Source organism: Geotrypetes seraphini, chromosome 10, assembly GCF_902459505.1.
Source record: "Geotrypetes seraphini chromosome 10, aGeoSer1.1, whole genome shotgun sequence".
In the NCBI taxonomy this organism is placed as follows: Eukaryota; Metazoa; Chordata; class Amphibia; order Gymnophiona; family Dermophiidae; genus Geotrypetes; species Geotrypetes seraphini.
The window spans coordinates 11,409,291-11,429,712 of record NC_047093.1 but is presented as its reverse complement, the minus strand read 5'-3'; the positions used below and the strand labels follow the sequence as shown (position 1 = coordinate 11,429,712).

Here is a 20,422-nt window from a genome sequence, read left to right as displayed (position 1 = left end):
CACTGGTTGAGCTGCTGCCTCTGCACCCAGAGGTTGTGAGATCAAATCCTGGTGCTACTCCTTGTGACCTTGGACAAGTCACTTAATCCTCCAGTGCCCACCGCTTTGAATGCAAAAGGCAGTATACAAGTCCTCTTTCTCTTACTGTTTGGGGGTTCTAGCATCTTGCTTACTCTTTGAGATTCTACATAGAATCTTGCTACTTTGGGGGATTTCAAATGGAATGTTGGTGCTATTTGGGGTTCCGGAATCTTGCTTACTCTTTGAGATTCTAGATGGAATCTTGCTACTTTTGGGGATTCCAAATGGAATGTTGGTGCTATTTGGGGTTCTGGAATCTTGCTTACTCTTTGAGATTCTAGATGGAATCTTGCTACTTTGGGGGATTTCAAATGGAATGTTGGTGCTATTTGGGGTTCCGGAATCTTGCTTACTCTTTGAGATTCTAGATGGAATCTTGCTACTTTTGGGGATTCCAAATGGAATGTTGGTGCTATTTGGGGTTCCGGAATCTTGCTTACTCTTTGAAATTCTACATGGAATCTTGCTACTTTTGGGGATTCCAAATGGAATGTTGGTGCTATTTGGGGTTCCGGAATCTTGCTTACTCTTTGAAATTCTAGATGGAATCTTGCTACTTTTGGGGATTCCAAATGGAATGTTGGTGCTATTTGGAGTTCTGGAATCTTGCTTACTCTTTGAGATTCTAGATGGAATCTTGCTACTTTGGGGGATTTCAAATGGAATGTTGGTGCTATTTGGGGTTCCGGAATCTTGCTTACTCTTTGAGATTCTAGATGGAATCTTGCTACTTTTGGGGATTCCAAATGGAATGTTGGTGCTATTTGGGATTCCGGAATCTTGCTTACTCTTTGAAATTCTAGATGGAATCTTGCTACTTTTGGGAATTCCAAATAGAATGTTGGTGCTATTTGGAGTTCTGGAATCTTGCTTACTCTGAAATTCTACATGGAATCTTGCTACTTTGGGGGATTTCAAATGGAATGTTGGTGCTATTTGGGGTTCCGGAATCTTGCTTATTCTTTGAGGGCTTCACATAGAATGTTGCACTGCTGCCTTTGCACCCAGAGGTTGTGAGATCAAATCCTGGTGCTGCTCCCTGTGACCCTGGGCAAGTCACTTAATCCTCCAGTGCCATCAGTTTTGAATGTCAAAGCCTCAAAAAGGCAGTATACAAGTCCCCTTTCCCTTAGATTTTTGGCTCCTGTACCTCATTCTTTCAGCACAGAGGTGTGCTTTCCTCAAGACTTCTGGATATATTTTAACGATACTCTTTGAAGTGGCAATGTTGGCATTTTAAATTACAAGACAGAGTTCCCCGTCTACCAAAATCGCATCCCTCTATCAAACCCTGACGATAGATGACAATCATGTCATCAATGTTTGGTGAAGATTCAGAAGGCATGTCTTCTCCAAGACTTGGAGGACTGGAGCCCAAACATAGAAACATAGAAAGATGACGGCAGAAAAGGGCTATAGCCCACCAAGTCTGCCCACTCTACTGACCCTCCCTATCAAGTCTGAGTGTCTTATTAGGCCTCTGTAGGGATCCCACGTAGATGTCCCATTTATTCTTAAAGTCAAGCACGCTGTTGGCCTTGGCCACCTGCTCCGGAAGCTTATTCCAGTGCCCCACCACTCTTTCCGTGAAGAAATACTTCCTAATGTCACCCCTAAATTTCCCTCCTCTGAGTTTGAGCGGATGCCCTCTTGTGGCCGAGGATCCCCTGAGTAGGAAGATGTCATCTTCTACCTCGACACAACCCGTGATGTATGTCTCCCCTCTCCCTGCGTTCCTCCAGAGTGTAGAGCTGCAGTTTGTTCAGTCTCTCTTCGTACGAGAGACCCTTGAGCCCTTGAGGATAGAGTCCAAGAGTCCACAAACTGACCCAGAAGTAGTTCAATTTTTATGCCAACAGCTTGAACAAAATATTCCAGCCATCTCTGCTCCCCACAAATGAAGTTAGAAGGCCTGAGGCTTCAGAAAGTCTATCCAAGTGCACGTATAAGGAGCTGGTCAGGCAGCAGGATTTACGACCATCGCATTAATGGGATCCATGATGCCAGGATTCAGCAAGGGAGCTTAGCCATCCTATGCAATTAATCCAGCTCCTGGAATTCAGAACAACAAAGATTGATTATGGATCTGTTTTATGAAGCAAACATTGATACTTTTGAAAAATAAGAGTTATCACGCCATGACTCATTTCCTTCTTTTAGCAGTCAGTCAACATGAAACAGATTAAAGACTGAGAAATCTGTGACCACGCACAGCAGGGAGATTTCTCGCTCTCCCTCAGATACCAGCAATGTCTAGACCTGTAGTCTGTTTGTTTTCATATCTGAACTTCAGATTTCAATGCACAAACGGTAGATAGAGGATTTCCTTAAGGCTGCCACATACCTTTCAGGCAACCAAGCCTGGAAACGGTCAAGAAAGTGCTGCAGAGGATCAGTGGTCAGTTTCTTTCCTGTGAACAGAGAAAACACCGAATTCAACTTGGTTTATATGGGAGAACAGCGAGATGGACAGACAACGCAGTCTTCATCAAAACACAAGGAGCTCCTTTTTACGAAGCCGCGTTAGCGCTAAACTTCTGGACGCGCTAACTGCCACCGCCTCCTCTTGAGCAGGCGGTAGTTTTTCGGCTAGCGCAGGGGTTAGCATGTGATTAAAAGTCGCTTGCGCTAAAGCCGCTAACGCGGCTTCATAAAAGGAGCCCAAGATGTTGCCTGGCTGCCACTAGGCTCATATGGTAATTCTGAACTGAAAACTTTATTCTGTTCTAAAATAAACAGATGCTAGACCCAAAGCAAGGAAACTTTTCTTTTTTATAAATCTTTATTAATTTTCAAATGTTAACAGTGCCATATAATGAATTTAAACATAAACACTACGCAGAACGCACTTTAAATACACAAATAATTCAAAAACCAATCATTTTCTCCCCCCTCCTCCCCATAATTAATAGAAGAAGTAAATATTTAATTTCAATAATATAGCAAGCAATAATACATTCCCCTCCCCCCACCCACCCACCCTGGATGTGTAAGGAAGTCAAATAAAAGGAAAGGTCTCATTAAATGCGGTCAATGGGATCCACGCCATTTTGAATGCGTTACTATATCCCAATCATTCCGCGTTCATTCTTTCATACTTGTAACTGGAACATAGGTTTGCCCACCAGAAAGTGTAATTCAGTCGATCATAACTCTTCCAGTTACGTGTAACCATCTGGATGGTTATTCCCGTCATCAAGAAAAGCCGGCTTTTATGTCGATCCATGTAATAGAGTACCACAAATTATGGCTTCATAAGTCATTGGTATCAATGACCCAAGTACAACATTGATTTGTCCCCAAATTGACTTCCAAAAATTAAGAATCAATGGACAATAGAACAACAGATGATCCAACGTCCCTATATTAACATGGTAACAAGGAAACTTTTCAAACGTAGAGTACAGAGAACTCCTCCTTATATGTCAATGTATGAGGATTATTAAAACAGAGCCTTGCATTGCAATCCAGAATTGACCTCTTTTCCCTCACCCCCCCCCCAAAAAAAACAACAAAAAAAAACAACATACATCAGCTGCTACTTTGCTCAAAAAACAAACTCCCAATCTCCAGGCATTTGCATGATTTGAGTTCTTGTAATGGAAAAGTCTGTAACTAAGCAGCTTTAACTTAAACCGTTAATATCTGCATACTGTATTAGGACCCGGGTCTCTCTAATTCTCTAAGATTATAGGTCCCTTATTATTGGGAAATGTATTAAATCTTAAGAGGAATTGAGGGAGAAAAGGAAATCCCCTTTGATGACATTTGGGCAGCAGATCTTAATGCAAACCCTAGGGAAATAAATTGGAAATCCTTTTGGACATTCTCAGCCAGACCTACTATGGGCTAGATTCACTAAGGGCACAGATCCGATCCGTGAGGGATCGGATCCGATCCGTGTCCGGGGAGCTAATTCATGAATCGCCCTCATGCAAATGAGGGCGATCGGAATCACACCCCCAACCGCCATGTGCTGGACCTCCGGGCCCAGCAGAGATTTGGGAGGTTTTTTTTTTTTTTAACTTTTTCGGAGCCCGTGGTTTTAATCCGCTTAAGCTTGCACTGTGGGGAAGGGTGGGAGAGTCGGGGCAGTGGAAGAGTCAGGGCAGCAGGAGATCGGGGCTGACAGGGCCGAGAACAGGGCGGCAGAAGGCAGGGCAGCCGTAAAGGGCTTGAGCGACTGGTCCTCAGCTGTCGCTTTTTTTTTGATCAGCCAGCCCAGTCGGTGTTGCAGGGTTTTGGTTAGTGAATCTCGTCCCTGCCTACTTTGCATACCATTGCCCTCATTTGCATGCGCGGATCGGAGGATGGTTGGCAGAGAGGTAAGTGAATCGGGCCAGAGGGAAATCAGGTCGCAAACCGATCGGTTTGCTTTGTGAATCTAGCCCTATGTCAGCATTTATTTGCCAATCTACATATTGTATTTTGCATAAGGCTTATTGGACTCCTGTTAAAATGGCCAAAGTGTTACATTTAACTTCAGATCTTTGCTGGTCTTGCCGTCAGCTTCCTGGGACTCATAAGAACATAAGAAGTTGCCTCCACTGGGTCAGACTAGAGGTCCATCGGGCCCAGTGGTCCGCTCCCACGGCGGCCCATCAGGCCTATGACCTGTGAAGTGGTTCCTGACTATTTGTATAACCTACCTCTACTTCTACTTCTATCTACTCCATTACACCTCCTCTATACATGTCCTAACCTAATATACAAAGTGGAACAAAGACTCAGCATTCCCGCAGGGAGATCCCTCCAAATGAGTACGGCGTACAAAAGATCCTACAGCCATTTCCTACCTCAGCTATGGAACCGTCTACCCACACAGATCAGGTCGCTAGACTCACTAATGACCTTCCACAGAGCAGTAAAGACCTTCCTCTTCCGCCAGTTGGGCCATTAAAAACTGCCTCCTCAAGATACTTCTAATACTCTTCGCTAGGACCAGTCTGGTCTCTAGAATAACCTATTTGTTGTCACGACTAGTCTGTCTTCAAACGATTGTGAATGTCTACTTGTAACCCGTTCTGAGCTTCTGGGAGAATGGGATAGAAATCAAAATAAATAATTCACATGAATAATAATGAGGTGCCCATGTCTTATAAGTGTATCATACTGCGCTCCTCTAACCCAGATGTTTCAATACCATTATTATATTAAAATATTTTTGATTTCATGATCGCTTTAGCTGTCCATCACATTGCCTGCAATTGGAAGGATAATAATAGGCTTAGGGCCTCTTCTACTAATCTGCGCTTGCACACTGCACGTGGCTGACCTGGAACCGGGTCAGCAGCGTGCAAGTAGCCGCTTCATGCTGGCGCTGAAGATAAGGAGCAGCCAAGCCGGAAGGAAGACGGACACGCGCTTGCAGGGGACACTGATCTGGCTTCGGCAGAGGGGGGCATGCCCAGCTGGATAGCTCTGAACAAATAAGGGAGAGAAGGGATAATGTGGGACAAAAGAAAAAAAGGGAGGGAGGGAGAGCGTGTTGGGACATGGGAGGGGCATGAATTTGGGACAAAGGTTGGCAGGTGGGGGGGACACGAACTCAGGACACAGAAGGAAGGGAGGAGGTATGAACTTGGGACACAAGGGAGGGGATAGAAAGGGAAAATTGTTGGAGATGAGTGTGTAAGTGAGAGGGAAAGATGGTGCTCATGGGGAAAGGAAGAACGAGGAAAATTGTTGGGCTTAGAGAGAGGGAGGAATGGGGTAGAGAAGGATGAGAGGGAGAAATGTTGGATACGATGGTGGAGAGGGAACAGAGGGACAGATTGAAGGGGATGCAAGGGGGAGGAATGTTGGACATAGTGATGGAGGGAGAGGTGCGGCATGGTGCTGGAGAGGGGTGATAGAAGGAGAAATGTTGGGCATGGGGCTGGTGGGTAATAGTGAAAAATGCTGCACATGATCCGGGGGATGAGAGAGGGAAAAATGTTGGATATGGCAGTAGAGGGAGTGGAAGAGATGCACCATGGATCTCTCTCTCTCTCTTTCCCCACTCCCTGTACACGGGATGGAGACGGGAACTGAGTTCATGGGGACGGGACGGGGACCGTGCTGCGGGGATGAGGCGGAGACGGGGGGGGGCTTTTATTTCAGTCTTAGTAGGTTGCCGGTCCACAAAATAATTCTGTTATTTCCACCGGTCCATAGGTGTAAAAAGGTTGAAGAACACTGCCTTAAGATATTACATTACATTAGAGATTTCTATTCCGCCATTGCTTTGCGGTTCAAGGCGGATTACCAAAGAATTGCAAAAAACGTATTACATGGAAACAACCACGCTTAGAACAATGGTACACATTACCTCACACAAAATTGGCTGCACTGCCACCTTTGTACGAAGCCGCGGCGGCAGCATTAGCTCCGACGCTCATAGGAATTCTATGAGCGTTGGCGCTTTTACCGCTGTGGGCGGCGATAAAAAAAAGGCCTAATGTGGCTTCATAAAGGAGGAGAGGTATAAGTGTTTGATATTCACTGAAGAACAGTGTGCCTGGGGGAACCTAGTTTCCAAGTTTATTCAAAATTTGATAAATCAAAATTCTAGGCAGTGTACAATATAAAATACACATAAAATACTTAAAATTTGCATATACAAATGACTCAGGAGCGTAATGCATAACATGACGTACAGAAATATATGGAATAAGGGAAAAAGCTACAATCATTGAAAGTAAAGAACAAAAAAAAAATGGGATAAACAAGTGAGGGGAGGGGAAGACGGATCTTCCTGTTGTCCTAAAAAGGACAGTTATGTTCCTGTTTGGGGGAGGGTGGAATTAGGAAAGTAACATATGGTATAAAATAGAATGTAATCAATTAGTCATATCCACACCCAGAATATTGACTATCGTAGGGTGGGGAAAGTTTTTCTTTTAAAATAAGGTAATAGATCTTTGGCTAAATCAAGGTTAACAGTCAGCCAGTGGGTAGCGAGCGCTGGAGCACCTCAGGGACCTCAAAGTTGCTGAACAAATGCCGAGGATCTATGAAACACCTACCCGTGACAGAGGGGATTTGCACAACGGAAAAGGCAAGGTGAGGAAAAGCCTATTTCCAGTTAACGGTATAAATCCAGGAAGCCTCACAAAGCGACTTTCTGTTGCAAACGGAATGGGACAAACTCTTCATGCTAACTGTCCACATTTATTTGGATAAACCACACCCAAAGTTATTACAGGCTATATTCCGTTTTCTGAGTAATTGAGGGAGATTAATTTATGTCAGTGGTCAGAGGCACTGACTTATAAAACCCACACACAGGCTCCTTCAGGCCCTGCTATTTCTGGACATGGATGCCATAATTGACGTAAAAAAAAATGCAATTTCCAGCATCGGGAGCTGGGATTTTATAAAACATTCCCACTTTAAATGACACTTCCCAGCAAAGATAAGATACACCAGACATATCTATAATAATAAAACGCTAAGCGCGCATGCGCACTCGCGCCGCGTGTTCCCTGATCCCTTTTCTGTCGGGATGTGGCGGCACGAATGCGTATGCGCTAGATGGCGCGGCGTGAGGGGCCGCCACTTAGGAGAGCAGGGAATTTGGCTGGCCCCGGCCAGGCAAGACCCCCCTTCCCCGCTGCACCCAGGCCCCACAGCCCTGCCTACTTGACGGCCCAATGGTATCACAGGATCGACTCCTCAAGCCGGGACCGCAGCCTGCTTTGCCCTGCCCTCCTTCGCACGCTTTAATGCAGATGCCAGGACGGCAGCCTGCTTTGCCCTGCCCTCCTTCGCACGCTTTAATGCGGATTCACTGATCCCATGCACCGGCCTCGCTTCAGCTCCCCGGCCGTGAAGTCTAGCGCTCTATCGGTTGCTCCTCGATTGGCGAATTCCTTGGCGATGACGATGACGACACGGAGGGTTCGAGTTCCTCCCTTCCTCTTCTGTGACGTCACGGGCTACGCTCCGGGAGCAGGCGAGTGAAGCCCGATACTTCCGGGTAGCTAAGGGGCGGAGCGCGGCGCGTGCCCAGGGTCCGGGTGGAGAAGCCGGTGCTGGAGCCGCTCATGCACATTAGCGCTGGTTAACGCACCCCACAGGGCTTAGCGCGCGCAAATTCCATCTAAGGCGCATTGAAACCTTTAAGGTTGGGGGGAAATAATGGAAACGAGCAAAAGAAAGGCCTGAAAGCGCCAGGGAGGAGCCACCCCCAAGACAAAGATGCCAGCAGAAATGTAACTATTGCAGACTGCTTGGGGGGGGGGGGAAGGAAGGGAGGCCTACTGCTGGACAGGAGGAGCAGGAAAAGGTGCTGATGGATAGGGGGGGGGAAAAGGAAGGGAGGCCTACTGCTGGACAGGGGGAGCAGGAAGAGGTGCTGATGGACAGGGGGAGGTAAAACAAAGGGAGAAGGGCTGCTGCTGGATAAGGGGAGCAGTGAAGGGGTGGTGGTGGACACAGAGGAGGTAAAGCTAGTTTCTAATATTTTCATGCTTCTACTGAACAAAGTGAAAAAAAGGACACAACACTGCCAAACACTAGTTTAGTCCACTGTTTCTCAACTCGGTCCTGGAATACCCCCCTTGCCAGTCAGGTTTTCAGGATAACCACAATGAATATGCCTAAACTTGATTTGCATACACTGCCTCCATTATATGCAAATTTCTTTCATGCATATTCATTGTGGATATCCTGAAAACCTGACCGGCAGCGGGGTACTCCAGGACTGAAAGCCTTAGGACTAGATCAGGGGTGGGCCGGAATCCAATCAGGTTTTCAGAATTTCTCCAATGAATATGCATTGAAAGCAGTGCATGCAAATAGATCGCATGCATATTCATTGGGGAAATCCTGAAAGCCCGAATGGATTATGGCCGTTGAGGACCGGAGTTGCCCATGTCTGGGCTAGATTCACTATACTCACCTAAGCCAGGGGTAGGCAATTCTAGTCCTCAAGAGCTGGAGCCAGGTCAGGTTTTCAGGATATCCACAATAAATAAGCATTAGATAGATTTGCATCTCAAGGAGGCAGTGCATGCAAATCCATCTCATATATATTCATTGTGGATATCCTGAAAACCTGACTCCGGCTCTTGAGGACTGGAATTGCCTTCCCCTGACCTAAGCGATCTGATTCGTGGCCAATCCATGGCCGAGTCTTCCCAGGTGACCAATTCACAAAGCGTGTTCATGCAAATTGCAGTGATCTGAGGCACATCCCAGAGCGACCCCACGGATTGCTGCAGAGCGATAAAGATGCATGTGCAGACCATTTTCTTAAGCTGTAGATGTGGTCCACGCATGCGCTGGCTCTCCACACAACAAGCAAGGTCAAAACAAGGAGTGTGGGGGGGGGGGCTGGAACAAACACGCTTCTTCTGTGCATGCAATCTGGCTCACGATAGAGATGCATGGGCATGGGGTTCTTCTTTCTCTCATCTCCTACAAGCAATGGAATTTCTCTTGTTCCGATGCCTTTGCCCGGAGAAAAACAGAAACGCACCAGCGAAGGTTGCCGGTTACACGCTAGCCAGTCAGGAACAGTCAGGAACAGAACACGTCATAGTGCAGCCCCGCTTTAAACCCGCGGATTAAAACCACAGGCTCGAAGGGTGGCAGACAGAATGCTGGGCATCATCAAAAAGGGTATCACAACCAGGACGAAGGAAGTCATCATGCCGCTGTATCGCGCAATGGTGCGCCCGCACCTGGAGTACTGTGTTCAATACTGGTCGGCGTACCTCAAGAAGGACATGGCGGTACTCGAGGGAGTGCAGAGGAGGGCGACTAAACTGATAAAAGGTATGGAAAATTTCTCCTACGCTGACAGGTTAAAGACGCTGGGGCTGTTCTCTCTGGAGAAGAGGAGACTTAGAGGGGACATGATAGAAACCTTCAAAATCCTAAAGGGCATAGAGAAAGTGAATAAGAACAGATTCTTCAAACTGTGGGGAGCCACAAGCACTAGGGGTCACTCGGAGAAATTGAAAGGGGACAGGTTTAGAACAAATGCTAGGAAGTTCTTTTTTACCCAGAGGGTGGTGGACACATGGAACAAGCTTCCGGAGGAGGTGATAAGCCAGAACTCTGTACAGGGGTTCAAGGAAGGTTTGGATAGGTTCCTGGAGGATAAGGGGATAGAGGGGTACAGATAGAACTTGAGGTAGGTTATGGAAGTGGTCAATAACCACTTCACAGGTCGCAGACCTGATGGGCCGCCGTGGGAGCGGACCGCTGGGCAGGATGGACCTCTGGTCTGACCCAGTGGAGGCAACTTCTTATGTTCTTATGTTTCATTTCAGGACTGGGATTTCAGGGCAGGCAGAGAGCTGGACAGTTGGAAAGGATGTAAGCGAATGGTCCTGAGCAGTCGCTTCTTTTTTGATCGGCCAGCCCAGTCAGTGTTCCTGAATTAGTTTAGTGAATGGCTGCCTTCCCACTTTTGGATGCCATTTCCCCTCATTTGCATGCGCGGATCGGATTGGGTGCGGATCGGATCGGAAGGTTAGTGAATCGGGTCGGGGTCGCACAGTGGGCGGGACACGATCGGTAAGCTTAGTGAATCGAAACCTTAGTCCACTACTTCTATTACTACTACTATGAATTATTTCTATAGCGCTACCAAACGCACGCAGCGCTGTACAGAGTCACAAAGAGTAAGAAAACAGTCCCTGTTCCAAAGAGCTTACAATCTAAACAGACAAACAGGATGTCACGGATACAGTGAAGGGGAAGGGTTAATCTGCTGGCTGGGTTGGAGGGCAGAGGGGAGTACAGGACGATCAAACCATTGTGACATCACTATGAGGTTGGCTCTTATTGGTGGAATGAGGCATTATGACATCACAAGCTCAGCTCTGCTTCCCAAAGACTGACACTCTTCACACTACTACCACTACTATGAATTATTTTTATACCAGACACATGCAGTGCTGTACAGAGTCACAAAGAATACCGTCCCTGCTCCAAAGAGCTTACAAAAACAGCCAAGATAGACAAACAGGATGCCATGGATACAGTTAAGGGGAACGGTTAATCAGCTGGCTGGGTTGGAGGGCAGAGGAGTAGGGTTAAGGATTAAAAGCTATATCAAAAAGGTGGGTTTTCAGTCTGCTTTTAAACAAGGGAAGGGGCCTGACGGACAAACTTGGGTAATTTATTCCAGGCATAGGGGGCAGCTAGATGAAAGGAACAAAGTCTAGAATTGGAAGAGGAGGAGAAGGGTAACGTTAAGAGTGACTTATCTGAGGAATGGAGTTTTCTGGGAGGTGTGTAAGGAGAGAGAAGCGAGGAGAGAGATTGAGGGGCAGCAGAATGAACACACTTGTAGGTCAGGAACAAGATCTTGAACTGTATGTGATGGCGGATAGGGAGCCAGTGAAGTGACTTAAGGAGAGGGGTGATATGAGCGTAGCGAGGTTGGTAGAAGATGAGTCGCGCAGCAGAGTTTTACACAGATTGCACGGGGGAGAGGCGACACCGAGGGAGACCAGTTAGGAGTAGATCGCAGTAATCTAAGCGTGAGGTTACGAGAGCTTGGACAAGGGTCCGGGTCGTGTGCTCAGAGAGGAAGGGGCGAATTCTGGTGATATTGAAGAGATGGAAGCGACAGATCTTGGCAGCTTGTTGGATATACGTAGAAAATGAGAGGTCAGAATCGAAGACTGGGACAATGACATTTCACCCAAGGAGCTGTTATTTTGTGCACCTTGAGAAAATGTTCTCGTAAATGATCTCATATGCTCGAAGGTATTGTAGAAACCAGTTCCCTAACGCCATCGGCTTCCTTTACACTAGGACTCCCCCGTCAGTAATTAAGGCTGCAATCTTACAGGGGGCTCCTGGGCCTGATGTAGCTTTGTAAAAGACTAACTGGAGATATGTGAATATAATGCCCAGATTTACTGCCACTTAAAGAAAGCAAAGAGAGTCCCAGCTTCCTTCACACTGCAATAACAATTCAGCTCCAGGCAATTAAAGTCTCCTCTTAATCAGTGACTGGCTCCGATGTAAGCCTTATGGAAATGTTCTTGCAAGCGAGAAAGAAAAAAAAACCCATATTAAAAATGGCTGCACAGCTCCCCTAGAGATCATATTTCCCAGAAAAGATTTACAGATTTCTCTGCTCTTTGCTGAATTGTGCGCTTATCTCTTTCTCAGACACATGACCTGGGACAGTCTCACATTTTCTTAAATACCAAAGGGGAATTTTTGAAAATGCTTTAAAAGAAAAGATTTCTCTTTGCCTTGGATTTTTGCAAAATCTTCCACATCCCTAAGTCTAAAAACCTACCCACTCCCCAATGGGTTTTATCAGCTTAAATGCAAAGTGATGCACATTGGAAATAATAACCCAAATCATAGTTACCAGATGTTAGGGGATTGTAGTTATGCAACCACACTCAAAGTGGTTTTTATACACTTCAAGCATTTTCCCCATCTGTCCTGGTGAGTTCACAATCTAGCGTACCAAAAGCAAGGGGAACGTACTCAGGGCCACAGGAAGCAGCACAGGGATTTAATCCACATCCTCAGGGTGCTGAGGCCGTAGCTCTAACCACTGTGCCACATTCTCCTCCAATGTTAGGGTCCATCTTGGGGGTCAGGACCCAAGAAAATGATCTGGGTGGTATTGTAGACAATACACTGAAAATTTCTGTCCAATGTGCAGCGGCAGACAAAAAAGCAAACAAGATGCTAGGAATTATTAGAAAAGGGATGGTAAATAAGACTAAGAATGTTATAATGTCTCCATATCGCTCCACAGTGTGACCTCACCTTGAGTAATGCGTTCAATTCCGGTCGCCTTATCTCAAAAAAAGATATCGCAGCACTGCAAAAGGTTCAAAGAAGAATAGCCAAGATGATAAAGGGGATGAAACTCCTCTGGTATGAGGAAAGACTAAAGAGGTTAGGGCTCTTCAGCTAGGAAAAGAGACGGCCGAGGGGAGATAGGATTGAAGTCTACAAAATCCTGAGTGGAGTAGAATGGCTACAAGTGGATCGATTTTTTTACTGCATCAAGGTTTACAAAGATTAGGAGGACACTCGATGAAGTTAACACCAATAGGAGGCAATCTTTTTTCATTCAGAGAATAGTTAAGCTCTGGAACACATTGCCAGAGGATGTGGTAAGAGTGGTTAACGTAGCTAGTTTAAAAAAAAAGTTTGGACAAGTTTCTGGAGGAAAAGTCCACAATCTTCTATTGAGACAGGCATGGGGGAAGCCACTGCTTGCCCTGGATCAGTAGCATGGAATGTTGCTACTCTCTGGGATTCCGGAATTTTGCTATTCTTTGAGATTCTGTATGGAATGTTGCTAGTCTTTGGGATTCTAGAATCTTGTTACTCTCTGGGATTCCGGAATCTTGCTATTCTTTGAGATTCTGTATGGAATGTTGCTACTCTTTGGAGTTCTAGAATCTTGTTACTCTCTGGGATTCCGGAATCTTGCTATTCTTTGAGATTCTGTATGGAATGTTGCTACTCTTTGGAGTTCTAGAATCTTGTTACTCTCTGGGATTCTGGAATCTTGCTGTTCTTTAAGATTCTGTATGGAATGTTGTTAGTCTTTGGGATTCTAGAATCTTGTTACTCTCTGGGATTCCGGAATCTTGAGATTCTTTGAGATTCTGTATGGAATGTTGCTACTCTTTGGAGTTCTAGAATTTTGTTACTCTCCGGGATTCCGAAATCTTGCTATTCTTTGAGATTCTGTATGGAATGTTGCTACTCTTTGGGATTCTAGAATCTTGTTACTCTCTGGGATTCCGGAATCTTGCGATTCTTTGAGATTCTGTATGGAATGTTGCTACTCTTTGGAGTTCTAGAATTTTGTTACTCTCCGGGATTCCGAAATCTTGCTATTCTTTGAGATTCTGTATGGAATGTTGCTACTCTTTGGGATTCTAGAATCTTGTTACTCTCTGGGATTCCGGAATCTTGCTATTCTTTGAGATTCTGTATGGAATGTTGCTACTCTTTGGAGTTCTAGAATTTTGTTACTCTCTGGGATTCCAGAATCTTGCTGTTCTTTAAGATTCTGAATGGAATGTTGCTACTCCTTGGGTTTTGGCCAGGTACTAGGGACCTGGATTGGCCACCGTGAGAACGGGCTACTCGGCTAAATGGATCATTGGTCTGACCCAGTAAAGCTATTCTTATGTTCTGTTTAATTTATGCTGGGTTTTTTTTTCTGGTGTAGAGGTTAATGCATTAGGGTGTGAGCTGTTAACAACAGTCAAACCATATTATCTATAGCAATGTTTCTGAAGACATTCCTGGAGTACTCCTTAGCCAGTCTGGATTTAAGGGTATTTATAATGAATATGTAAGAGAGAGATTTGCGTGCAAGGTCTCTCTATTGGATGCAGATCTCGTGCATATTTATAGTGGACATCCTGAAAACCAGGCAGGCTAGGACAGCTCCATTAACTGTTCTGCAGCCATGTGTAGTCCTGGAGGCATGAGCTAATGACGTCTCTATGGAGAAGCCCATGGCGTGGGAGGCTCTGGACATGGCAGGCAGAGCTTCTGAAAACACCCATTTATAGCAGAAGTTAGCAACCCGGCTAAGCTCTGACCCCTTGTGGCATACTAGCTTTGCATGCAAATAAGAAAAGAAATGCTGATTTGAAACCATCATTCCACTGCATAATTTGAGCGTGTCATGGCCACTCTTGCGCCGATCCCCCCTTAATATCTTTTTGGGTTCTACTAGTCATTACATTATATTAGTGACTTCTATTCCGCCTGTACCTTGCAGTTCTAAGCAGATTATATTAGAAGATAGCTGGACATTTCCAGGAAGTTACAATTTAGGAGTTGGATACATAGTAGAGGCTTTGAGGAGAAATGAAGGAGATTTGAGGATTACATGTAGGGAAGTTGCAGTTTAGTGGCTGGTTACATGATAGAGCCATTGAGGAAATATTAGAAGAGGGGTAGGAGGTCAGCTGGAAATTTGCATGGAGGAGGGAGGATGCTTCTTGCGCTGAGTTCCCTTGAGTGATGGGTCGGAGAATGGGATCTGGGTTTTTCTTAGTCTGGATGTGCAGTTCTGTTTATTGCTTTAAATAATAGACAGTAAAATTTGAATTGAATTTGAGCTCTTATCGGTAGCCAGTGTGAATCTATGTAGGCATTGGTGATATGGTCAAATTTTCCAAGTGAATAGATCAGTCTGAGGGCTGTATTTTGAATGGTCTGTAGTTGATTTATCAAGATTGTGGGGCATGGTAGGTAGAGGATATTACAGTAGTCCACTAGTCCTAGGACAAGGGATTGGACTATGATCCTGTAATGTTCTTTGTCGAAGAATTTTCTTATTTTTTGTAGGTTGCGCATGGTGAAAAATGCTTTTTGAGTAGTTTTGTTGATTTGGACCGGCATTGTGCAGAATCTATCTAGGGTCCAACAGTAAAGCTTTATCTCAGATTTTCTGCGATTGTAACCTTCATGGGGATCAAACTAGAAGAGAAACTTTACTATGGGGCTATTTTGTTTCCTGGGCTAGTAGAGAGAATACTTTATATTAAGCCACTAAAATTGTGAAAAAGATCTAGCTCAGCCAATTCGATGGCTGCAGTGTGTCCGGCATTGTGTCTGGCCATGGCCGCTCCAGGTCATTCCCCTGCAGCGGACTCCCAGGGATGGGCTGGGCACTGGATGCATGGTGTGCTTTTAAGAAGGAATTCCGCTCTAAAAATCTGCTCCTAACCCCAGTGAAATACCCAGGAAAGCTAAAAACAGCTCTCAACAGAAGTTTGCCATCTTAGAATCTGAAGCACAGTATCAGCCAGAGGTTCACCTCTTGAATGCGAATATCCTCCCCAGGTGTGCAGTGTATATATTGCATAAACATTTACACAAGGTGGACCTCTCGAATTTCCTTTCATGTCTGTCCAGGTAGGCATGTGCTGAGTAGCAATCAATAGCCATAAACTGGAGAGCTACACAGCGGGCCTAGGCTAAGGCTTCACTCCTTTATCTTATTAACTGATCAAAGAACTTCCGCCGTTTATATTAAAGCGGGTCTCCAAGGCGCTCCATCCTCCCCTAAGGCACCAAGTCCTGACTCAGAACACCAGTGGAAAATGGCTTGCATGGAACGAGAGCAGACCGGGAACCAAGAAATTCGGGGTTCAAATCCTACCCCCCCCCCCCCCCCGCCACCACCACCACTGCTTCTCCTTGTGACCTTGGGCAAGTCATGTCACCCTCCACTGCCTCAGTTACAAACCTCCCCCACATACACCAATATTTCAGACTACAGCTGTTTTTAAAATGTCTGCCACTGCACGTTTTTTTCTGTCCAGATATTCAGAATCACGTTACACCCATATTCTGGCTTTGGCAGGTTTTTTGTTTGGGGTTTTGTTTTTTTTTTGTTTTTTTTAAATCTAGCTTTTCAGACCAGGCCATCCCCAGATACTGGCACCAAACACGTAGGTATAAAGCAGCTGGCATTTATAGGGGTGCTGGTGATATTCAGACCTGCACCCTGATAAAATTAAGACAGTAAAAATGCTGCTCTGACTTTAACAGGAGAACTCGCCAGTAAAATCCAGTGAGTCTATGTAGTGGCCGTAGTGGGAGCGATTTTTATTTTACGTGCGATTCTCAGCATAACAACATGCATATTATATGCGCGCTATGTGTGCGGCAAATCACCGGTAAAGATCGGGAGGAACTGTGCCTGCCACTTGCTCAGAAGAGCTGTCGCTAAGCACAGCTCCTCCCTTCCGTCAAAGCTGTTCTCCCTGCCCGGATCAACTGAGCCGCAGCTCTCCCCCCTCATCTGCCACTGCCCATCTCCCCCCCTCTCCCCAAAGATCATCAGGAGCGACGCCCACTCCCTCCTGCTGCCAGGGTCCCCTGCCCTCCCGACAGGCTTCCAACCCTCTCGTTAGCCCCATGCCCTCCCGCACCTTTAAATTGAAGGACGGCAGAAGGGATGCCCACTTCCTCCTGCGGAGGCAGAGAGGAGTAGGGGTGCCAGCGCCAATATGGTACCTGTGCCTCCCCCTCCCCTCCCCCCCCCCACACACACACACACACTATGTATCAATAGAAGTTTCGTCAGCCGAAAGCCTGAAGTCATAATGCTGTTGTACAGGGCCATGGTGAGACCTCATCTGGAGTACTGTGTGCAATTCTGGAGGCCACATTACAGTAAAGATGTGCGCAGAATTGAATCGGTTCAGCGGACGGCCACCAGGATGATCTTGGGGCTCAAGGGTCTCTCGTATGAAGAGAGACTGAACAAATTGCAGCTCTACACTCTCGAGGAACGTAGGGAGAGGGGAGACATGATCGAAACATTTAAGTACCTCACGGGACATGTCGAAGTGGAAGATGAGATTTTCTTTCTCAAGGGACCCTCGGCCACAAGAGGGCACCTGCTCAAACTCAGGGGCGGAAAATTTCATGGCGACACCAGAAAGTATTTCTTCACAGAGAGAGTGGTTGATCATTGGAACAAGCTTCCAGTGCAGGTGATCGAGGCAGACAGCGTGCCAGACTTTAAGAATAAATGGGATACCCATGTGGGATCCCTACGAGGGTCAAGATAAGGAAATTGGGTCATTAGGGCATAGACAGGGGGTGGGTAAGCAGAGTGGGCAGACTTGATGGGCTGTAGCCCTTTTCTGCCGTCATCTTCTATGTTTCTATGTTTTATGCCACTGGGTCCCATTTAAAAGGTAAAAACAAAAGGGGTGGATGCATTTATCCATGTTGCCATAGATATGGAAAGAAAGCCACAAGCTCATATGAACTTGTACGGCAGAGGTAGATGCCATCTAGGCCAGAGACATGTCCCCACTACCTTGGTAAGGTGGGTTAAGTGTTAATAAATAAACCATGTTCCAGACAGGTGCTGTTGGCATAACTTCAGAGATCTGGTTTAAAGGTTATTGACTCACTTCCCTTTCAAAGCTGCAGGTGACTCATTATCCCTTGAAGTTTGATAGAGTTCGCATTGTAAAAAAAAAATAGTAATAATCAAATAAAAAATATATATGTATCTTTAAGGGCTACTAATGAGCTGGCCAAAGATATTATTGAGGATGTAATGACTCACAAGTAGAGCAATAACTTTATTTCACAGGCGAGTTAACATTATCGCTCATTAATGCTAGAAGGCTCCAGGTGGTTAGTCAGGGGTTTTAGTTTCTCGTCCTCCTGAAGTCTGGGTCCCAATTAGCCCTCTTGTAAACAAATGTCTACTTTCTCTGGCAAATAAGCAAGCTCTGTTCAACATTTCTTGAAGATTTCTTAACACTCCGCGTCAAAGCTTTTAAAGCAGTCGCTCGACTCTTGCTGGGCCAGAAAGAGGCCATTTTCTACCTTGTGCCTCCAAAGCATTTTGGGCTATTAGGGTATCTTTCTTCAAAACACGGGCAGTATTAGCTCAGAGGGGCTCCTGAGACTTTTGGCTCAAAACATCTGGCCGCCATAAGGCTAAAATCGTGTAAGGTTAAAAATGATATTAAAATGTTATGTCCACACCACAATAAAAGGAGCACATTACTGACAAACCTTTCTTGACATTAAAATTAATACAGGAATCATTTCATTGAGATCCAAGGAATAGGCACAGCCCTCAGCTAGAGAATGGTGAAAGATATGAGTATTTCTGGCCTACAGCACTGGCCTTACCAATAGCACAGCCATGCAGGCCAGCTTTGGGGGTACCCCAGGTTGTTCGGTATGGTATGTCTCCGTCTCAGGCCCTCACCTTAAAAAAGCATATCTCTGTAGAGGACTCAGGCACTGATGGTGATTTGCAAAGACCATCTGCCACCAACACCAGAGCCTGTCCTCTACTGTATCCCATCCTTGCAAAAGCAGGAAGTTGTATCAGAAGGGGGCGGTTCTCAGCAGAAAGCAGGCTGCGGGGTTGGTGGCAGATGGCCTATGACAGTGATCTTTTTTGCAAGGCCTGTAAGTCAATGGCGGCCCATGGAGATCTTCTGGGTGGCCCGCACTGCAATCTGGGTTTCCAAGCTCCCCTCCGCCCTCAACCTGTAGGATCTAACACTTCTTTCTGGCAGCTGCTCTTTCACTCTTCAGGCCGCCGGCAGCGTGAGTGAGGAAAACTTCTGGTCTGCCTTTGGCAGACCAGAAGTTTTCCCTCTGCTACTGCTTCCCACCTATGCGGTGCTCTACATAAAAATTAGCAAAGACCAGTGGCCTATGAGAATCGCTGCCACTACCCTGAGCTCACTACAAGGAAATGCTGCTTTAAGGTATGGGGTAGAGAATGACACGGTGACAAAATTCATCACCGTTCCCGTCCCTGCGGGAAATAATCCCATGTCATTTTCTAGTGTCTATTTCAACCTCGGTCTTTCTACACCAGCATTCTTCAAAGCAAAGCTTGCGGGTCAGTGGTTGTGGCCATTCATACTCTGATTCTTAAGGGAGCCAAGGATAATGAAGCCATTGTGACATCACTGATGTGATTGGCTCTTAGGCACTGGTGGAATGAGGCATTATGACATCACAATATCTGCTCTGGATACCAGAGACTGTCATTCTGTAGTGTCTGTTTCAACCTCGGTCCTTCTACACCAGCATTCTTCAAAGCAAAGCTCGAGGGTTAGTGGTTGTGGCCATTCATACTCTGATTCTTATGGGAGCCAAGGATAATGAAGCCATTGTGACATCACTGATGTGATTGGCTCTTAGGCACTGGTGGAATGAGGCATTATGACATCACAATATCTGCTCTGGATACCAGAGACTGTCATTCTGTAGTGTCTGTTTCAACCTCAGTCCTTCTACACTAGCATTCTTCAAAGCAAGGCTTGAGGGTTAGTGGTTGTGGCCATTCATACTCTGATTCTTTCCTCTCTCCTTAAAGAATGACATGAAGATGGTTTCCTGCGGTTATCCGCGGAGACGGGAACGGTGATGAATTTTGTCACCATGTCATTCTCTAGTATGGGGTATTCAGAGGCAGGAGGACATGCCAAGCCAAGGCCCCTAGGAGCCCAGGGCCTTGTATGGCCACTCCAGGATTTTTCGAGTTCATTTTTTATAATAATAGGGGTATTAAATCAAATTTTAATTTGTGCAAATTAATTGTACACACATTAATTCATAAATCTATGCATAGACACATTTTAACATATTAAAAATTTGAAAAGGCACCCAAACAAACTGAGGGTCAGAATTAGGTGCTGCTAAAAGCCGTGTAAGGTCACTTAGCAAGGATTCCTGTGCCCGAGACTTACGCCTCCACAAACGGTTGTAAATCCTCGTGCATAATTGATGTAGGATTACTAGACTTTCCAAACAGAAAATCTGGACCCCTAGAACCGCCCCCCCCCCCCAGGCTGACCCAGTTCTACCCATCCTCGTCCTGTCACACCCC

The 20,422-nt window shown here is 45.8% G+C and overlaps 1 long non-coding RNA gene across 1 annotated transcript in view; it reads right to left on the bottom strand.

Annotated features, from left to right (window-relative positions):
* Nucleotides 1–1,752: 1,752 nt before the first annotated feature.
* The window catches only part of LOC117367351, a 59,680-nt gene continuing 41,010 nt past the window's right edge, over nucleotides 1,753–20,422 (bottom strand). The window contains exons 2-3 of the long non-coding RNA XR_004540752.1: nucleotides 2,426–2,492; nucleotides 1,753–2,133 (exon numbers count right to left, since the gene is read on the bottom strand). This is a non-coding gene — a long non-coding RNA (uncharacterized LOC117367351). The remainder of the gene's footprint in view (nucleotides 2,134–2,425; nucleotides 2,493–20,422) is intronic.